This window comes from Mustelus asterias, chromosome 18, assembly GCF_964213995.1.
Source record: "Mustelus asterias chromosome 18, sMusAst1.hap1.1, whole genome shotgun sequence".
Taxonomy (NCBI): Eukaryota; Metazoa; Chordata; class Chondrichthyes; order Carcharhiniformes; family Triakidae; genus Mustelus; species Mustelus asterias.
The window spans coordinates 25,619,636-25,626,166 of NC_135818.1; positions in this window are offsets into that span (position 1 = coordinate 25,619,636).

Sequence of the window (6,531 nt, forward strand, 5' to 3'; positions counted from 1 at the left end):
CTGGATTGAGTTACCTTATAAAGGATGGTGTTTGAGATCCATTTGTATAATATTGTAAATAGTTTCATCATTATTGAAATGTGTTGATCAGGAACTTAAAGGAGGAGGATTGCGGTAGCGCACAAATCATAGGGGAGAGCATGGGTTTTCCTTGCAGTTAGGAGTCTGGAGTCATAGAGTACGGTAGCCTTTCATTCTTTGTACATAGATACCTATCTTAATAAACCATTCATTTGTTAATCTAGTTGGTGGTCGCCCATCTTTGAAGATACTACAGATGTGATGGAAACAGAGGAACTGGGAGAATGGAATAGAATCCTTAAGAGAAGTGGGATGGGAAGAAATGTAGTCAAGGTAGCTATGGGAGTCAGTGAGCTTACAATAAATTTTTGTTGATAGCCTTTCTCCAGAAATAGAGACAGAAGTCAAGGAAGGAAGGGACAAATAAACATGTAAAGGTCAGAGATGTTGAAATTGGAAGCAAAGTTAATGAAAATCAGGGTGAAAGCAGGAAATGGCACCTACAAAATCATTAAAGCTGTTGATAAGGAGGTCATTGTTGTTATTTAATGAATCAACCTTTTCCTTTCTGAAAGCCAACTATTTGACACTTCCTCCTTCCTCGCCCAGATGATGACACTACGACTGATCATCAACCCATTGTTTCCAGGACTATCACTGACCTCAATTTATCTGGATATCTTCCTTCCATGACTTCCAACCTCATAATTTCCACAAACCTACAAAGTTTGTTCTACCTACACCAAGCTCCACAAACAGAACTGCCCTGGTAGACATATTGTTTTAGTCTATTCCACCCTACTGATGAGGAAGAATTTCTTTTCTCAGAGGGTAGTGAATCTGTGGAATTCTTTACCACAGAGAGTTGTGGAGGCTGGATCATTAACTATGTTCAATGCTGAGATAGACAGGTTTTTGATCAGTAAGGGAATCAAATCAGTCATGATCCCATTGAATGGTGCACCAGACTCGATGGCCGAATGGCCTACTTCTGCTCCTACAGCTTATGGTCTTATGAACTGATTTTCTTTTCTGTCTCGACTCTATTTTTCTCCCTTTGTCCAATTTTTCCCACCTGCATCTGTGACTGTTTCGATGTCCTCCATTACTTTTCTAGTTTCCAGGTCGAACCTTCTCCTCTTCAACATGGATGTCCAATCTCAATCTATTCTTCCATCCTGTTGAATGTCAAGGGAGATGGTTAGATTCTGTCTTTCTGGAGATGGTCATTTCCTGGCACCTGTCTGGCGTGAATGTTACTTGAGCCTTATGTTGTCCAGCTGTTGTGCACTTGGACACAGACTGCTTCAGTATCTGAGGTGTTGAGAATAGTGCTGAACATGGTGCAATCCTCAGCGAACATCCCCACTTCTAACCTTATGATGGAACGAAGGTCATCGATGAAGCAGCTGAGGATGGTTGGATTGAGGACACTACCCTGAGGAACTCCTGTAGTGATGTCCTACGGCTGAGATGATTGACCTCCAACAATCACAACTATCTTCCTTTGTGCCAGGAATGACTCCAACCTGTGGAGAGTCCTCACCTGATCCCCACTGATGTCAATTTTTCTGAGACTACTTGTTCCACTCTTGGTCAGATGCTGCCTTGATGTTTAAGTGACGTCACCTCTGGAATTCTGCTCTTTTCTCCATGTTTAGACCCAAGGCCCTGATGCGATCTGGAGTCAAGTGGTTCTTTGAGAACTCAAATTGAACAAAAGTGAGAAGGTTATCTATCATTTTGTTGATGATTGAGAGTGGATTGATAGAGTGATAGTCGGCTGAATTTGTCCTGCCTTCTATGGACAGGACGAACCAGGGCAATTTTCCACATTGTTGGGTTGGTCGCAGTGTTTGTGGCTGTACTAGATCAGCTAGAACATAAAACATAGAACATTACAGCGCAGTACAGGCCCTTCGGCCTTCGATGTTGCGCCGACCAGTGAAACCAATCTAAAGCCCCTCTAACCTACACTATTCCAATATCATCCATATGTTTATCCAATAACCATTTGAATGCTCTTAATGTTGACGAGTCCACTACTGCTACAGGCAGGGCATTCCATGCCCTTACTACTCTCTGAGTAAAGAACCTACCTCTAACATCTGTCCTATATCTCTCACCCCTCAATTTAAAGCTATGTCCCCTCGTGTTAGCCATCACCATCCGAGGAAAAAGGCTCTCGCTATCCACCCTATCTAATCCTCTGATCATCTTGTATGCCTCTATTAAGTCACCTCTTAATCTTCTTCTCTCTAACGAAAACAACCTCAAGTCCCTCAGCCTTTCCTCATACGATTTTCCCACCATACCAGGCAACATCCTGGTAAATCTCCTCTGCATCCTTTCCAACACTTCCACATCTTTCCTATAATGCGGCGACCAGAACTGTACGCAATACTCCAAGTGCAGCCGCACTAGAGTTTTGTACAGTTGCAGCATGACCTCCTGGCTCCGAAACTCAATCCCTCTACCAATAAAAGCTAACACACCGTACGCCTTCTTAACAACCCTATCAACCTGGGTGCCAATTTTCAGGGATCTATGCACATGGACACCCAGATCCCTCTGTTCATCCACACTACCAAGTATCTTACCATTAGCCCAGTACTCTGTATTCCCGTTACTCCTTCCAAAGTGAATCACCTCACACTTTTCCGCATTAAACTCCATTTGCCACCTCTCAGCCCAGCTCTGCAGCTTATCTATGTCCCTCTGTAACCTGCCACTTCCCTCCGCACTGTCTACGACTCCACCGACTTTAGTGTCATCCGCAAATTTACTAATCTATCCTTCTATGCCCTCATCCAGGTTATTAATAAAAATGACAAACAGCAGTGGCCCCAAAACAGATCCTTGCAGTACACCACTAGTAACTGAACTCCAGGATGAATATTTCCCATCAACCACCACCCTCTGATATCTTACAGCAAGCCAATTCCTGATCCAAACCACTCAATCACCCTCAATCCCATGTGTCCGTGTTTTCTGCAAAAGCTTACCATGGGGAACCTTATCAAACGCTTTGCTGAAATCCATATACACCACATCAACCGCTTTACCCTCATCCACCTCTTTGGTCACCTTCTCAAAGAACTCAATAAGGTTTGTGAGGCACGACCTACCCTTCACAAAACCCGTGCTGACTATCCTAATCAAATTATTCCTTTCTATGTGATTATAAATCCTATCTCTTATAATCCTTTCCAAAACTTTGCCCACAACAGAAGTAAGGCTCACCGGTCTATAATTACCAGGGTTGTCCCTACTCCCCTTCTTGAACAAGGGGACAACATTTGCTATCCTCCAGTCTTCTGGCACTGTTCCTGTAGGCAATGACGACACAAAGATCAAAGCCAAAGGCTCTGCAATCTCCTCTCTAGCCTTCCAGAGAATCCTAGGATAAATCCCATCCGGCTTGGCTCAGGGTGTGTCTAGTTCTGGAACATAGGTCTTCAGTACTATTGCTGGGGTGTTGTCAGGACCTATCCCTTTTGCTGTATCTAGTGTGCTCAGCTGTTTCTTGATACCACATGGAGGAAATTGCACAGGCTGAAAACTGGCATTTGAGATTATAGGGACCTCAGGAGGAGGCTGAGAGGGATCAGACACTGGGCATTTCTGGTCTGATTACTCTTCCTGTTTACTGTAATGCCTCAATTCCATTCTTCCAGTTTGTCTATCTGTTGGATATCATCTGATGATGCCACCTTCCATATAGAGTTTCCAATTTGTCTTCCTTTTTCCTCAACTGATGATTCCTGTGGTTAACAGGACACTCGGCCGTGCCTGACCTGTTTCCTGGCTTCTGCTCTCAACCCTCCCAGAAGCAGGATATGAACAAAGAACAAAGAACAGTACAGCACAGGAAACAGGCCCTTCGGCCCTCCAAGCCTGTGCTGCTCCTTGATCCAACTAGACCAATCGTTTGTATCCCTCCATTCCCAGGCTGCTCATGTGACTATCCAGGTAAGTCTTAAACGATGTCAGCGTGCCTGCCTCCACCACCCTACTTGGCAGCGCATTCCAGGCCCCCACCACCCTCTGTGTAAAAAACGTCCCTCTTATATCTGAGTTATACTTCGCCCCTCTCAGCTTGAGCCCGTGACCACTCGTGATCGTCACCTCCGACCTGGGAAAAAGCTTCCCACTGTTCACCCTATCTATACCCTTCATAATCTTGTACACCTCTATTAGATCTCCCCTCATTCTCCGTCTTTCCAAGGAGAACAACCCCAGTCTACCCAATCTCTCCTCATAGCTAAGACCCTCCATACCAGGCAACATCCTGGTAAACCTTCTCTGCACTCTCTCTAACGCCTCCACGTCCTTCTGGTAGTGCGGCGACCAGAACTGGACGCAGTACTCCAAATGTGGCCTAACCAGCGTTCTATACAGCTGCATCATCAGACTCCAGCTTTTATACTCTATACCCCGTCCTATAAAGGCAAGCACACCATATGCCTTCTTCACCACCTTCTCCACCTGTGTTGCCACCTTCAAGGATTTGTGGACTTGCACACCTAGGTCCCTCTGTGTTTCTATACTCCTGATGACTCTGCCATTTATTGTATAACTCCTCCCTACATTATTTCTTCCAAAATGCATCACTTCGCATTTATCCGGATTAAACTCCATCTGCCACCTCTCCACCCAATTTTCCAGCCTATTTATATCCTGCTGTATTGCCCGACAATGCTCTTCGCTATCCGCAAGTCCAGCCATCTTCGTGTCATCCGCAAACTTGCTGATTACACCAGTTACACCTTCTTCCAAATCATTTATATATATCACAAATAGCAGAGGTCCCAGTACAGAGCCCTGCAGAACACCACTGGTCACAGACCTCCAGCCGGAAAAAGACCCTTCGACCACTACCCTCTGTCTCCTATGGCCAAGCCAGTTCTCCACCCATCTAGCCACTTCTCCTTGTATCCCATGAGCCTTAACCTTCTTAACCAACCTGCCATGTGGGACTTTGTCAAATGCCTTACTGAAATCCATATAGACGACATCCACGGCCCTTCCTTCATCAACCATTTTTGTCACTTCCTCAAAAAACTCCACCAAATTTGTAAGGCACGACCTCCCTCTTACAAAACCATGCTGTCTGTCACTAATGCGATTGTTCCGTTCTAAATGCACATACATCCTGTCTCTAAGAATCCTCTCCAACAACTTCCCTACCACGGACGTCAAGCTCACCGACCTATAATTTCCTGGGTTATCCCTGCTACCCTTCTTAAACAACGCGACCACATTCGCTATCCTCCAATCCTCAGGGACCTCACCCGTGTCCAAAGAAGCGACAAAGATTTCCGTCAGAGGCCCAGCAATTTCATCTCTCGTCTCCCTGAGCAGTCGAGGATAGATGCCATCAGGCCCTGGGGCTTTGTCAGTTTTAATGTTCCCTAAAAAACCTAACACTTCCTCTCTTGTAATGGAGATTTTCTCCAACGGGTCAACACCTCCCTCCGAGACACTCCCGGTTAACACGCCCCTCTCCTTCGTGAATACCGATGCAAAGTATTCATTTAGGATCTCCCCTATTCCCTTGGGTTCTAAGCATAATTCCCCTCCTTTGTCCCTGAGAGGTCCGATTTTCTCCCTGACAACTCTTTTGTTCCTAACGTATGAATAGAATGCCTTAGGATTCTCCTTAATCCTGCCTGCCAAGAACATCTCGTGACCTCTTTTTGCCCTTCTAACTCCCCGTTTGAGTTCTTTCCTACTCTCTCTGTATTCCTCCAGAGCTCCATCTGTTTTCAGTTGCCTGGACTTAATGTACGCCTCCCTTTTCATTTTAATCAGATCCTCAATTTCCCTGGTTATCCACGGCTCTCGATATGGTTTCCCTTGTCCTCACCATCCCCAGCCTCTGAATTGAACGGATTTTCCTCCACCATTTCCACCACCTCCAGTGTGATGTCACCACCAAGCACATCGACCCCTCCCCTTTCAGCATTCTAAAGGAGCCATTCCCTTTACAATACCCTGGTCCATTCCTCAATCATCCCCAACACCCCCTTCTGTTCCCACCGCACCTTTCTGTGAAAACATAGGAGATGCAATTTCTGTCTTTTTAACTCCCATTATACAATGCCCAAAGCACTCCTACCAGGTGATACAGAGATATACTTGTACTTTTTAAATTAATATACTTGATTCACTGTTCATGAGGGAGTCACTTTTACATTGGAGAGACCAAGTGCGAATTAAGTGACTGCTTTGCAGAACACCTCGTTGAGTTCACAACTGTGACCTTGCGCTTCTGGTTATCTGTCATTTTAATTCTCTGCTCCACTCCTAACTCTGACCTCTGTTCCAATGAAACTAAACCCAAGTTCAACGAATAGCACCGCATCTTCCAATTTGGCATTTTACAGCCTTCTGAATTCAACAATCCATTCAAAATTTCAGATCATAACCTCCGTCCCCATTTATTAGGCAGCAGTTGTTGGTAAGGTTTCTTCTATTACCATTTCCACCTCCTCTACACCCAGCGTT